The sequence below is a fragment of the Anser anser genome, assembly GCF_964211835.1.
Source record: "Anser anser genome assembly, chromosome: 3".
NCBI classification, from domain to species: domain Eukaryota; kingdom Metazoa; phylum Chordata; class Aves; order Anseriformes; family Anatidae; genus Anser; species Anser anser.
Genome location: NC_139722.1, coordinates 22,723,892 through 22,740,063, shown reverse-complemented (window position 1 = coordinate 22,740,063; position 16,172 = coordinate 22,723,892). Strand labels below are relative to the sequence as shown.

Sequence of the window (16,172 nt, the reverse complement as noted above, 5' to 3'; positions counted from 1 at the left end):
GTTTGAGCTAATTCCAGTTGAAATGGTTTTGGTTACTTATTTGGCCTTATTATCCTTTCAATATTCAAAGCTGAAGCAAAGGCACAGGAATTGTTGCTTCTAGAAACAGCCCAGCTCTCTGTGCTGTGCTTTGCACACTGCTGAGCTGAGCCAGGTAAACAAAACCAACACAGCTGCTGCTCATCCTGCTTGATTTCTACCTTTTTTGCTTTGCCCCGCCCCTTTCCCAGGTAATTGGTTGGGTGCCAGGTGGGCCTAATAGTATATAAGCTGCAGGTGGCCTGTGGGAGAGCTCCTTCTGTTAGAGCTGCTTTTCCGGGGGGGGGGGGGGGGGGGGGGGGGGAGTGCTTTGTTTTTCCTTCAGCCACTTGCAGGGTTCTTTAGGTGGGTCAGAGTGTGGGGGCTGATGTGTTTCTAAGTTGAGAGAGGTAAGCATGTCTTTTTGAGGTAAAAACTAATAGGATCTTTTAGAGTAAAGCAAGCTGTGTAGTAGTAGGTGCCTTTACTGCATGCAGCTCTTCTTCAGGTGAGTAATTTTTAGAGCATGCTTATGGATAAGGAGATGATGTTACTTAGCATGTTTGCTTTGTGGTTCTAGGTCTCTTATGATTTTTGTGGAATTAGGGGGCTTACTGTGAATGTGACCTTATGCCTTCACCTGTGTGTCAAGCGCTGTCAAAGTTACAACCTTGGTGTTAAAGTGATGGAGCAGGGTTTAGGGGAAATGTATCAACCAAGTTCCCTGTGCCAGTGAGTATTTGAAAACAGCAGAAGTAGGCATGTAGGTGTAGTCTTTCTCAGGATTAGGGACAGTTTCTTATATTTCTGGAGCTTTTTTTCTGCTGTTTTTCTGGCTGTAGAGTCTTTAGACCTTGTAGCCTTCTAGATTTTAAGTGCTTGGAATTCCCTTAATAGAGGGATATTTAGCAGAGGTTGCTTGTCAACTTGCTTTTGGGGTGTGGTGGGTTACATTTTAATCTCCAGCTATATCAAGCCATTTGTGTAACTCTCCAGAGGAGTCATGAAGAGCTTCAGTATGTATTGCAAGGGGCTTGACCATATAGGTGCAGTATTACCAAGAGACTGAGCAGGGTCACCTTTTTCATCTGTGAAGGGTAAGTCTGTGATTACCCCTGCTGGGGCTGCTGTGCACTCATGTCCTGTTGGTATTTGAGGGTTTTTTTCTGGCTCTGGTCTCTGTGCTTGAGTCCTCTGCAAGGAGCTGTACCGTTTGTGTGTCCCTCATGGATATGACCTTCTCTTTTTTGTTTCCTGTAGAAAGAAAATAAAATTATTTTTATCCCAAGCACTGCTACAGGCTGGGAGATGAGTGGTTAGAAAGCTGACTGGCAGAGAAGGACCTGGGAGTATTGGTTGATAGTTGGCTGAATATGAGCCAGCAGTGTGCTCAGGTGGCCAAGAAGGCCAACAGCATCCTGGGGTCATATAAATAGAAATAGTGGGGTCAACAGGACTAAGGAAGTGGTTGTCCCTCTATACTTAACTCTGGTGAAGCCTCACCTCAAATACAGTGTTAAATTTTGGGCTACTTACTACAAGAAGGACATCAAGGTGCTGTAGCATGTCCAGAGAAAGGCAACAAAGCTCGTGAGGGGTCTGGAGAACAAGTCTTATGAAGAGCGGCTGAGGGAGCTGGGGTTGTTTAGTGTGGAGAAAAGGAGGCTCGGGGGAAACCTTATCACACTCTACAATTACCATAATGGAGATTGTAGCAAGGTGGGGATCAGGCTCTTCTCCCAAGTGCTAAGACAAAGGAAAGTGGCCTCAAGCTGCACCAGGGGAGGTTTAGGTTGGAAATTAGGAGAAATTTATTTACTGAAAGGGTTGTGTGACATTGGAATAGGATGCCCAGGGAAGTGGTTGAGTTGCTGTCCCTTGAGGTCTTTAAGAGATGTTTAGATGTAGAACATAGTAGCATGGTATAGTGGTGGACTTGTCAGTACTATATTAAAAGTTGGACTAGATGATCTTAGAGGTCTTTTCCAACCTGAATGTTCTATGATTCTATGAGTTTATAAGAAATAGGCAGAAACAAGTGTTTATGCAAGAGTGTTATCCACTGTGGTGAAGAACTGTGCTAAAGCAAGACAGTTCTGTGTACTACACATGATACAAAATGAAAGAATTTAAGTGGTTTATGGAAATAGGTTAGTTCTTTCAGCAAGCACATCTGGAAAATCAGAAGTTCATGTGATTGTTTATAAAGGATAAGGCCAATGATTGAAATTATATCCCTCAGCATGGACAGATAAGAGAAAAAGTGTTATGTAGGCAATAGAGTTGCTGAAAAGATTATGCTTAATCTGTGTACATAAATGAGTGCATTTAGGGAGAAAAAAAATCTAATGATTGTCTTCTAATAAAATAAATGACCACTTAACAGAAGAAATTGAACTACCAAAACTGAGAATTCTAGTGCATGATAAAACAGCAGCCAAGAGTGAAACAGATATTCAGGTATTCACAAAAGACTCATAGATAATATTCATAAAGGAAAAGAAGCTGCATAACAAAGTAAACTTAATAATGGGAAAAACTAATGAGATAAGGAGTAATAACATATTTGTATTAAAATACTGTTTCAGAAAATTTTAATAAAGTTAGTGGTGGTTTGTTGCTACGAATGTGTTGAAGACTCATGATTAGATTTAAACAGTCACAGATGCCTCTACAGAACTTTCAGAAAAATATCATATACCAATACATAAATTGTAGTTCTGTGGATGTGTAGCTCTGATTTCTCATAAGACACAGTAAATACATACTGCTAACAGCAGAGTGTATATTCTTGGAACAGTGACAGATGTGTCAGTTTTCATTTGTCACATGTATTGTCAAAGAATCACCTCATCTACAAGAGATCATTTTTTAATCCTGTTTTTGGTGGTAAAGTGATAGAAATTAACATTGGATTGACAGATATCAAGCTTATTGTGTTCAAATTATGTTACACAAGTTTACAGACAGTAACAGAGATTACTGATTTTCAAGTTCTACTTTTAAAAACAGTGACATTTAATTGTTATGTGGAATGGAACTGAAAGATGCAAACTAAATATTGAATTTGTAAGCCAATTAAGAATTATTTAGGTCAAAGCTGCAAAGTCTAACTTCAACATATTTTGCAGGACAGATGAACTTTACAGCAAAACTTTTTGCAACTTTGTGTGAATAATAATCAGAAAACATAATGGAAATAAAATGATAGCTTCAAAAAAATGGAACAATGAACTGATCAACAAAGAAATTGAAATTTAAAAGATCCTTTACTGACACAGGTAAAAACACCATAAATGGGGTAAGTTGGAAGTAATTTAGGTGCAATTCCCAAACATTAAATGAAAATTTGGTCTCATTACATTTTACATATATATAAACAATCAGTACAAGATACCTTGCTCTCTGTTCATCTTTACCAAAAATAATATGGTCACTCATTATATCCTTATAAAGTGTGGGTAAATCCACAGCTACTTTCTTCAAGCATAGGTTTCCTATACTGACATACTGGATCTAATAGTGCATTATACAGGAAATCAGGAAAGGAAACAACATTGGTAAAAGAGCTTTTTACAAAGCAGCAGAAGTCAGTGACAACAGGTATTTGAGGGCTCACAAGGGCAACTTAACAAATGGTGTGATATTATAAGATCATACAGCATTTTTGTTTTATTGCTTATCAGGGAAAGTAAAATGTACAAAATTATATTTTCTAGAGGAATTTTGAAGAGTAATAAAATTAATGATAATATCAGAATTAGTTATAAATCAATTAAGGCAAATGAAAGAAAAGGAGGTTTGTGCATAGTCCAAAAAGTATAGAACAGATGGAAAATGAAATAATAAAATTTAGACTGTTTGCTCACTTTTCTTTTAACTCTTTACTGGCCTTAATAGGACTTGGAAGAATCACATAGGAAAACTATATTGGAAAATAACGGGGGGAGGAACAAAAAAGTTCAACCTCAATTAAAGGGTATGATTCCTGAATAAATGTGAAGGACTTAGATAAGAGCAACTGGAGAGTCGTAAAAATTTATGAAAGGAGATGTGAATAATAAATGAGTGATTAACATAAGGAAATAAGAACACAATACTCAGGATTATATCAGTGCGTAGCATAAGTATTTGATAAAAGGTTTTAATAAAGTCTCTGCAGATGAATAAGAATAGAGGGAAGGTTTTGTCTCTCCGGTGCCTTCTTACAATGCTGGGTGTAAGTGAGTACTTAGACAAGAGTAAAAAACATACTTCAGCTTAATGTTCTATTTTTCAGTTCAGTGACTTGGTAATCTTGACAGGGTTTCCATATATTTAGCAACATAAATCCATCCATGCAACTTCTTACTTCCACTGTATCCCTTAACAAAGAATTCCATCTTTTGGAAGAACAATATTTTCTTTGTTTTGAGCTGGCTTCATTTATTGTTCTCTAGTTTCTTTCTAGCAAGAAATACTGAAACCTCAAGCCCCATCCACTCATGTCTATGACACTCATACAACTGTCATATCCACCCTCTCTTTTCCAGTTGTTTAAATTCAGTTGTTCTTTGAACTGGAGCTAGTTCATACTTTTTATCAACCCCTGTGCTCCTACAAACAGTTTCCAGTTCCACATTATACTTGCAGAGTTTGAGGAAACCACAACTGTAGACAGTATTTGAGGTACAGATTAATAGTTGTATAATAAAGTTTTCTTATTCTTTTCTAATAATTTTGAATATTTCTGATTGCTTCTGAGAAATAAGTTGACAATTTATGGAGTCATCTATAGGGAAAAAAAGATCTATTCCTCAATGATATTGGTGATCTCAGTCTGCAATTTTGTGTGTAAATTTTCCAGCTGCATATTTTCTCATTTATCTAAACAGAATTTTATCTGCCATTTAACTTCCCAGTTATTCAGTCTCATAACTCTTCACATCTTCAGTTGACTCTTCTTATTACTCTAAATAATCTGGTATCTTCAGCAAACTTCCATGCTTCTCTACTCTCTGCTTTACATCATTTATGAATATTTTGAACAACATGGATTGCAGCACATGTCCCTGATGAGTTCCACTGCTGACTCTGCTTTGCTGAAATAATTTACTTCTGTTGTGTTTTCTGTTTAACCAGTTACTGGATTTATGAGAACCTTCCTCTTGTGCCCTAGCAGCTTAAATTCTTTTGCTGAGAGAATTTGCCAACAGCTTTTTTGGAAACCCAAATAGATTAATAACATCCAAGTTAACAGTGACCCAGTCTTGCAGAATCTGTCACTTGTGCTGCTTAGGAAGGTTTGAGCAGAAACACACACATACACACTACTCTTTAAAATGATAAATAATACATAAAAAGTTACATTACATATGATGATTGCTAAGTTGCAGAAAGAAAACATGGAGAATGGCAATACTCCCTTCTTTATCAACTGTATTGCAGTCTTTTGTAGATTAAAGGCATGTGGTGGTTTTACCCTGATGGACAGTTAAACTCCACCACAACAACCCTCTCACTCTCTGAGAGTGAGAGAGGGGGAAGAAAGTATGATGGAAAGGAAAAGGCTTATGGGTTGAGATAAGGATTATTTAATTAAGGGGAAAAGAAAGAGGGAAGAAAAAATAAATAAAATAGAAAAAGCAAAGGCCAAATGGAAGCAAAGAAAAAGAATTATCTACTTCCCATCAATGAGTGATATTCAGCCACATCCTGGGAAGCAGGGCCTCAATAAGCATGGCAGTAGCTCAGGAGGACAGAGGCCTTCATAACAAACCCCACCACTACACAGACACTTCTCATTCCTCTTCCCCAGCTAATATTGCTGAGTGTGACATCATATGGTGTGAAATATCCCTTTGATTAGCTTACATCAGCTGCCCTGGTGATGTCCCATCCCCAGCCTAGTGGTTGGGTGGGTGGAGGGTGGAGGGCTGGAGAAAGTCTTGGTTCTGTGCCAGCACTGTACAGCAATAAAAAAAAAAGTGTGATACCAATGTTGTTCTAGTTACATGAGCAGAGCACAGCACTGTATGGGCTGCTGAAAGGAAAGTTAACTCCATCCCAGCCAGACCCAATACAAGGAAATTTACAGGCATAGCATCCTTAACCAGAAAAAGCACTACTGGACTAATTTTCCTCTCTGCTCTTTATTTTTTCCTCTTTTCATAGGAGATTTGATATCATCTTGTGCTTGTACTCGCTGCTGAAGATTGTATCAAATGAGTTTTCCTTATCAAAATGATTACAGACCAACTTGGAAGGTTTGTGAGTCAGGACTTCCCCTTTACAGAGGCCATTCTATAAAGGATTAGCAAGGAGAATCTATGATTCAGTTGTGAGAAGTAACTCTCAGCACCAATCTCACAAAGGTAAACTCATAATGGTAAGGCAATTTGGTGGTTAAAATCATACAAACTGGTGTTCCTTTTATCCTTGATAATCAGTCAGAAAGGCATGTCTAGGGAAACAATATACATAACAGGAAAGGTATCTGTAGTTTGCATCTGTTAATACCTAGTGACAGTCTTGTTCCAATTCATTGAACCAGTTCTGAAGAATCCAATTATTTCTAATTTCTGGCCCCCATTTAACTTGTATATATGTGTGTGTATATATATAAAACTTTGTGTGTATATATAAAGTATTTCCTTTTGCCTTGATAATTTTGTTTCCACTGCGTCTTGTGTTCATTCTTCCCTATTCATTTCTTCCCTGTCATTTAGAGTTTAATAGATCTGAGAACTAGTTGAAAACTCACTTGCACTGCCTTGAGCTTTCTATTCAGCTGTATTTCTGTAATTGAAATTACATGGATGTGACAAGGATCCTGACTGCAATTCTCAAAATATGATATACTTACTATATTTGTAGCAACTATTTTCACTACTGAGCCTTTGTTTGGCTAAATATATCTCAATGTTGATATTGGTTCATTGGTTTTAATAAGCCTGTTGCTGATATACATTTCTCTCATCAGAAACTGCAGACTCAACTAACAAATCAATATCTCTCATTCTTTTTAAGTTATCCATATTTGCTTATATTTTATATGCATTAATCAAATCTTTCTTTTTTAACATTATATATTATGTGGAATAGTGATGACTTCAGCAGATTTTTTAGGCAAAAATTAATATGAATTTAGGAGAAGCTATATATTTCAGCATAGCTCATTGTACAGGAAAAAAAATCTAGCCACACTACAGATATGATTCTCTTTTCTTGGATTGTTTACTCTTTTCAGACTTGACATGAATGTGAGTTAAGTATTAATAGTCTACTGGGAGGTGTTGGGGGGGGGGGGGGGGGGCGGGAAGGAAGGCTAAAATTGGTTCCTGTTAACTTAGGGCTTAGTTCTGGAACTGAGATTTAGCCCTAACTGACAGCAGTTAGACTCTGAAACAGCATGCATTTAAAGTTCTGAAAAAATTATACAGGATGCCCATGCTGCACAGCACTCTTCTTACTCATGACCATTCTGTTGTGGATATTCCTTCCATGAATGTCATGCCCTGGGTAGGCATATGGTTTTTGGACAGAACAGGTATGCTCCATAAACTTTGCTGCCTGCCCCCCACACACACTCTGCCACAACAGTGGCACAACAGGATCAGTCCTCTCAACTCTAACATGAGACTCTTGAGTGCATTCTGCTCCTACCGCACTGTTCTCATTTCCCAGCGACCTGACAGAGCTTTCCTGCTTCACTGTAAAGTTCGTGTGAGGACTGTTCTAAGCTGACTGCATATTACTGCATATTCTCTACAAAAAATTCAGGAATTCCATTTTATATTAAATGGTCTGTTTCGTAAAGACAGTCTAACTGAAGACTGTATGCAGTTCCACAACTCTTGGAGAGGGAGACAGAGTTGGAGTCAATTCCTAGATTTCAGCACAAAAGACCTTTTTTATGTCTGAGAATTTGACATATTTACAAATCACCAAAAGAGAGAAAGATGAAAACACCCTGGGGGAAAAAAAGGCAACTAGGAACATATGAATCAGTTTGATCTATTGTTTGCTTTCGTTTCACCAGTAATGCAAGTAGTAATAAAACAGGATAAAAAGTAAAAAGGGTAATTTATTATGCTTTTGTTCTAGGAAAAAACGTTGTCAATAATTGTCTGTGAATATGTATTTTAATGCTAGCAAAAGCATGTAGACCGCAGCCAGCAAAACATTAGTAATAAAGGCCTGATTGAGTTATCCTCTGGGTTTTTACGAGGATTGAGTCAATGAGAAAGTACTACAATATTTTCTGAGTCATATCACACAGAATAACATAGATCCATGGTACAGCTGACCACAGACCAATCTAGAAGACCATTAGCTTATGCTCATAGATAGACTATATGAAAGAGAAATGAACTTTTATTCTAGAGATATCCATTAAGTCTGACATAAGTAGAAATTTTAAAGAAATTGAACTTCAGAATGAGCTTTGTGAATAAGGCTATTTTTATAACCTAGATCTTAAATAATTCACAGAATACTGTCTCTGGGAAAGTTGTTAAAATGTACATCTTTTGGTGAATTTAAGATTATTGGAAGGACTTGTAAGGGGTACAAGGCTTTTTTGGAGGAAGGGGGTATGTTGCATATTGGCACTGCAAATGCTTGGCAAATACTGCTCTAAAGGATTAATTGTAGTGTGCACTAACCAAAACACTAAGCAAGGCATAAACAGGAAAGAGGAAGACAAGAATCTGTTTGTGCAAAACCTCTCCAAAGTTCCTGTTGCTAGGGAAACCACTTCCTTTATCTGTACTTCTTCCAAATGCATGTACCTCTGGGTCCCTCAGATAGTGCAGATCACAATTCAGTATCTAATGAAATGAGAAGGAAAAAAACTACGTATATATATGTTATAGAATGTTTTTTTAATAATCTATAGAAATTGTAGGAAATTCTGCAACATAGCTCACAAAGAAACACAAACACAGCAGCCATTGCATTTTCATTTTGTAGAACTTTTCAATTTTACTTTATCTAACTGCTGCAGATTTCTTGACTGTTTGTTTTGTACCTAGCATCCACTGTGTCATTGTAACACCCACACTCCCAAGTTTTAAATAATAAATGCATAACATATCCTACTTTCAGCAGTCACTCACTGAATTCTTCAGCTTGCTACATATTATTTTTCAAAGAAGGAATAAATCTTCCTATATATATAGCTGTCTGGCTTGACCTCAGAATTTGACCCAGAGATGCAATAGACTTAACCATAGTTGTGTCCACAGGCAAACCAACAACACCAAGCCTCAACAAGCACCTCCTGTCATCGCTATGCCTCATTTAATCTCCTGGTTCAGTGGAGCAGAGAAGTGAAATTCACATAACTAAGAATCATTTCTGCTTGAGAAATGGTGTTTTCTAGTTTGTCATCCCCTACACCAGGCTGAAGTTTCTCCATGTGCTTTCTTCCTCCACCCCATTCTGCCCTACCTTTGACTTAAGAAAAACTATTGTATGCCAGTACTGGTAGGGTGGATCAAGGAAAGACTGCCAGAATGATTTAAAATGGATGGCAAAAAATACATTTTTTTCTTTAAGGCTCAAACCCACCACCTCCACAATGTGAGTGTAGCTCTGTCCTTCAAAAGTGAGAACTAAAATGCATAAATGCGTGAGGAGACAAGTAAGCTCACTCTATGCTTAAAATAATGTCTGGTGTCTCCTAAGAGAAAGGAAGAAGGGTTTTCCAAGTTGAGCTCTGGTTTCAGCTTGAAAACATAGGTTGGAAGTTGAGAAGCACTTATTTTAAGGTTTTGCTAGTTTGATAAAATCAATACAGGACATAAACGTAGGGTCTAATCTGGTTTTAATGTGCAATATAAATGTATGATTACTGTATTTTTTGTGATTCTCTAAAATGTGTCAAAATTTGGGGTTCTGCCATTGTTCCATTTTTGTAGCATATCTACTAGTCAAATAGGACACAATGACTTTTTTAGTACAATGCTTATGCGTATTCTTCAAATAAAACCTTAGTCTTCTCCTGTCCTTAAAGATAAGCATGAAATGTTTTGTCAAACAAAAATCAGAGAAACAGGAATTTTAAAAATAATGATCTAAGAAAATCTAAGGAAGAAACATTTTGTCAAAGATGAAAAACAGAATGATTCAGGACCTATTCCTGGTTCAAAATTAACTTTGAAATGTACGTTGTTTTTGATTGCCACTGATATGTTAATTGTACATGAATAAAGGAAGTCACAGTCACTGTTCAAGGATTTCGATGCTAGCATCAGGAAAACATGTTTCTTTTTATACAAAATGTTATAGTTAGAAAACAAACTTACTTGAAATTTGTTTTGGAAAACAAACAGAAAAATACATATTGGTTCTTGGTGGGGAGTCAGTAACATGAATGGTAGGTGTTTGGATAGTAAAAGGCACTAAGATGTTTGTAATGAAAAGGAGTTGAAAGAAAGCTTATTTTTTTTTTTCCAACATCTGCTTACCTTCATAGCTTGTAGCCCTTGATCAGGTATATTCCCATTACTCACCCCACAATGTTGATTTCCCATTATTAAAGCAAACACATACAAAACGTTTAGGGATGCCCAGTGCCTGAGATTATGAAAGAAAGCATAACTTGCATATGGCTTTCATGGCAAAATTTCTTCTGGTATTTTATAAAAATGAGTTTACTAGACAGACTCATAGCAGGTGCTAAACTGATGACCACAAACAGAGCAGTCACAACTGCAACTAATTCTCATGGTTATCTAAAATAATCTATCTCCTGAAGTTCTCTATATAGCACTAATTATCACAGTACCTAGAAGCTTACTATGCAGTTTTAAACTTGCCTACCTTGGCCACAAATAGGAATTCAGGCAGCCAGGCAGCAGGTGGAAGGGAGACAAAATTGTCAGCCTGACTGCAGGGGGAGGACTGCTCCACACAAACTTTTTTCCAATTAAGAAAACTTAGAGATAACTTTCTGCAGCTGGAGTTAGTGTACTGAATGCAGGCTGGGCAGGTATCTTTAATCAAACTCACTGTGTAGTCAACTCTGAATTTGAAATTCATGTTGCATATTTTTTTCAGCAAAATGATAGAAGCTGAGATGATGAACTAGCTATATTTTGTCACTATTGGTAGTTCAATCAACAATACAGTTACTGCAATTTCTAAATGACGCAAAATGTCATCTCAAGAAGATACCATGAAGAAAGTCTTCCTTAACTTGACCAATGGCTGTTTTGAGGTGGGTTCTGACACATAAATCAACATATGACTACATTTTTTAAGCATCAACACTAGTAACACAATTGTGTGTTTTCATACATCTGAAGTAGAATTTTTGTCACACTGTTTAGTAGCTTACTTGTTTCAGCATTTAGTAGGGTTTGCTGCTGCTTCTTAATCTTTATTTTTATTTGTCAATTTCATATCTCTTTTGTAAAGTAATAACTTGATTTCTGTGTAGCAGGCAAAGCCATGCTCCAGAGAAATCTCAAAGCCCAAATAATCTCTTCTGAAAAGAAGAAAGGATGATGGCTCTGTTGTATGGCTCTGTGATTTATCTATAAAACTTAAATAATGGAATAAATTAATTTACAGGCTGCCAATTTCCAGATGTCCTTGAGTGGAAGAAAGAACCTTCATAACCATAAAATAAATAAAGGAGCAAGCATTCAGTCCTTCAGTCCTAAAAACACCTATGGAAACACTGGTGATACAATAACCCCACAACTCTGCCCTTCTCTGTTCCTTTGAAGCTCCAACATTATTACAAGGCTGTCTTATTGAGGTCCAGAACCAACCACATGACACGGATCATTCTCAAGAGAGATCAACCGAAGATCATTGCCAGCATGACAAACAGCATGTCTGCACAATGCCAAATGGCTATACTACAGTAATATACATATAGTGCACTTATATGGGGAGAAAAATGCTGGGGAGTAAAGTCCAGTAAGTCAAAGATCTGGCTGGATCCCCAGAGCAGTTCTGCTGCACCACACTATACTGCTGAACCAGTAACTGTTCCTATCCTTGTACCCATAAATCAGTGATATCAATGTCTATCTGGAGAAAAATGTGATCTCAAAACTCAGAGGAGCTGCTTTTAGCAAACTCCAGAAAGCTGTCAGAGGTAAGTCAGTATGGCATTTGTCACAGGGACAGCTGGCTCTGTGGAGACTGTTATGACACTGCTCTCTCATGGCAGCAAGTTCACATCTCTTTTTGGAGTCTTGGGTTTTCCTGAAGACACCTTAAGGGCATAAAGTAGTCTTTTGCATGAGTTCTCAAGAGTGAACTCGAAGTGGAGTCAGATCTCTATATTAGAGTGATATATATATCGGTTATAATACAAAATTATTATAGATAAATTAGAATAACAAAATTGCAGCGTTTTCCTCATTCAGTTAATTATCTCCATATTACCAACCCAAAACTTTCATAAGTCATGAATCTGGCTTTCCAATGATTGTCTTAAAGTTGATGAGATTTTAAAAAATTACTGGGGTTTGGATTTTAGCTGGTCAGTACATATTAATATTATATTGTCAGGAAATGTCTAGAAGGAAACTAACTTTAAAAAATAAAAAAGCACAAAATGGCACCACATCTTAGAAAAAATTTTTGTTATTGCTTCACTATACACTTCCATAAAAACATAAGGTGTAATAAAAAGTATGTGAAAGTTGACATACATATTCCTATAATACCATCTGTATTTAATTAAATACAAAAATGATGTGCACTTTAAAAGCTATACTTCTTTTACCCCACGAATTGCCATGCAACATTTCATTTTGATTGCTGCAGATTTTGTCTGAGTTCAGGGTAAACATTTTTTTTTTTTAAGTAGTACCACCTTTCTGTCTACTTTTTCTGGACCTACACTTTCTAACGATCCTTTGTGATGACTGAAAAGGATGACTGATGTGTTGTTGTTGTGTTTTTTTTCCCAAGATACTTTTAATTGAATGTTTGACAGTTTTATATTCCTCTGAACACTTCACATTCACTATTTCTGTGCTTAGTCTCTTTCTTCATTTTATCTGTCTTGTCAGTCAAGGTTGCGGGGAAGAAATAGGTATTTTATAATTTCTTCTTTTAAAAGAGGGAAAGGTGCAAATACTGCTTTACTGTTGCTTTCTAAATAGATTCCATTGGGTAAAAAGCATAACAAAATTATTCATATATTAAATATTAGCTTTATGTAAGACTGATTTCTATTCATATAAATAATAAATTTAAAATTCTGAGTTTGTCAGACATATACCTCACGTACAATCCTTATTCATAAGTCTTTGCAGTGTTAAGCAATGTTAAGACAAGCATGTCCTGGACCAAAAACTGTTGCAGTAAGATGTTGGTTTACATTTTTCTCCCCAAGCAAATCTGTATGTATATTCACAGCATTACAATTTAACTACTGCAAATAGCCAAACTGAAAGTACTGCTTCAGCATAAAACCATGAGTAGGTTACAACTTAGCTTCTGAATGATAAATTTCTTTAAAAATTCTTTCAGATGTTTTAAAACTAAGGAGTTTCTCATTGCTGCACAGAAATGTATATCAATTCTACTTTCTCTTGAGTTCTAAAGTTAAAGTGGAAAATGAAAAGCCCTAGACTTCTTATTTTGAAAGTATGTTTGAAATACTGTTCTTGGATCCTGAAATTTTACAGAAAATATTTGGGGCTAAGAGTATTGTTGTGGTTTTTGGATGGTGCATGAGAAAATATTTTAACAAGGGAAGGGAAAAGAAGGAAAGACAAGGCAAGGAAAAAGATTAAGGTCTTTTGTTATTGTTGGTTTTTTATTCTCTTTAGTAGTCATCAGAACTTTAAAAGAACATCAGTCCTGGATATAATGACTAGAGAAGAAATTCTTCTCTCAGTTAACTGATGCAAGCCCCATTGACTTCAAAGACATTGACTTCAGACAAAACTAAGGACAGAATTGACCTCGGGACTTAACTCAAGGTCTAGTTGCATACAGGTGTAATTCAGGTCATGAAAATTCTGAGCTTCTGCCATGTTGTCAGTCAGGTATTTTTCAATAGTTTTATAATCACCCCTTCTACATATACACTTAAAATAACAATGTACTACACACTGGTCACATGCTAGGACCAGCAACTCCCATGCAAACTTCTCCAGCTGTCTTTCCACCATAGCAGGTTCCCACAGATTACTCATGATGAGATGAGCAAATACATAATTTGACAAAGTTTTCCAGCATAGAACAATCATAACTATGCTACATGATATGTGAACACCTACTGCATTGGGTAGTGTTAACTGGAGAGAGGAGGAGACAATAAATCTCAGCCTGTAAATCCTCTTATCATTGCCTGTGGAACACTCTGAAGATGCTCTATGCAGTAAGCAGTAAATTCTACAAATCTGTCAACTCACTGCCATCAGAAAGGAAGTTTAAAATTAGAAGTTCTCCTTTATCCAAAAGAACTGGAAAACATAGCACAAAAAATTCTCTTCTCAGGAATTAATTTGATAAACTTTGCAAAATCTATGTATTTATAAAATGTGAAGTATTATAGAGTAGGAAGACAGAAGTATTTTGTTTAGTTACTTATGTCTTCTTTCTCTGATTCATAATTTGTAGTACTTACTGAGTAAATGAGGACAAATTCTTTCTTCTTCGTGACATAATATCCATCAAAGATTCCTAAGATTTAAATCCAAAAAATACATAATGATCATATATCCTGACCTGAAAAATTATAAGCCAGGCAGCTTTCGTCAGAAATGCCTGCCTCACAACTTTTTTTTTTTTTTTGCCTGCTTTACACAGTTAGATTCATCTCCTATACACCTGCATTATATTAAGTGCCTGCATTCATAGAATCATAGAATGAATTGGGTTGGAAGGGACCTCAAAGATAATCTAGTTCCAATCCCCCTTCCATAGACAGGGACGCCACTCATTATAAACATTATAAGCATTATAAACACCTACATCTAAGCTAATTGTTAGTCTTATTTTGTAAATAGAAAGAAACAAGTACTTTTAGAGTGTGGCTTACTTGACCTATTTTGAGTGTCAACATTAGGATGAAATAAACTGTGTCCTAGAAATGCCAGGTGTATACGCAATGCAGGCATACATCTTTCCTCAGAATTACATATACATATATATATATAAAAGACTATGTAAGTTGTTCAGAAAGAAATTTATTGTCTTTATATTGGGTACTTGAATTCTTCAGCATCAACTTAAGTCACTGATTATTGTTATAATCCTAGTTCAGAGAGATGCCAGCAACCTGCTAATCCTGTTTCAGAAGCTTTTCTCCAGAAGTCAATTTTCAGAAGGGTACAAGGCTTTGGGAGAGTTTTATTTTATTTGTCTGTATGTTTGTTGTTTTTTTTTCCACATAATGCTTTTTTTTTTTTATCCTACTTTTATATTTTATTTCAAAAGATCTAAACGTGGGACAGATTGTTTTCTTGTTCCCACTATTGTAAATATGGACTAACACTAGCAAAATAATGGAATCAAATCACATTAGAGTTAAAATGAAGTCAGAGACCCTTTACTGGTAACTAAAACGGTTTCAGCTTTCTACTTGTTGAGTTACCTTGAGCATTTCCTCCAGCTCACACACTTAGACATCACTCTTAAGCAGAATCGATCCTGAAAAAATGACCAGATGACCACTAAATTTATTCTTTCTATTACTCTTTAAACATCACAAGTGATTTATGACGGACATCTCTGGTAGCCAAAGTTCTGTCAGAGCTTCCGTCTGCAGGGATTTATGTTGCTGTTAAAAACTGGTGGCAACTCTTCCAGTTCGCAGCTACCATACCTCCATTAACTCATACATGCTAATATGCATCTAAGTCAGAAGAGAAACATTTTAATTTAATTTCCTTTTATGTAAATTGGTGTGGATACTTTCGATTTAAGGATATTTAAATCATATTACCAGGCATGTCAAACACTTTGACAGAAGTGGACAGTTTTAATCTCTACCTCACTGGGGCTCATAGATAATTTCCCGTAGGAGAATACAATGAATCCCTTGATCTCAGCTAGCTTAGCCAAACTTCTGAGGTGGAGAATACTGTAACTCACATCACTGAAATCCCTCCAGGTAGATTGTATAGGCTTCCCCAGCAGCAGTATTAAATAGTATAAAATTAATCTAGCTAGAAACATACTGTTTCAGAAAG

General features: G+C 36.3%; 1 long non-coding RNA gene across 3 annotated transcripts; it reads left to right on the top strand.

Annotated features, from left to right (window-relative positions):
• Positions 1–341: 341 nt before the first annotated feature.
• Positions 342–14,579, top strand: LOC310897011. Of its 3 annotated transcripts, none has more exons than XR_014581978.1 (5): positions 342–526; positions 3,150–3,299; positions 6,172–6,371; positions 11,062–11,221; positions 11,578–14,579. It is a non-coding gene; the product is annotated as an uncharacterized lncRNA (long non-coding RNA). The 3 variants fall into 3 exon arrangements; XR_014581979.1 differs by having other exon boundaries at positions 3,150–3,319; XR_014581980.1 differs by having other exon boundaries at positions 3,150–3,319; positions 6,172–6,385.
• Positions 14,580–16,172: the final 1,593 nt, after the last annotated feature.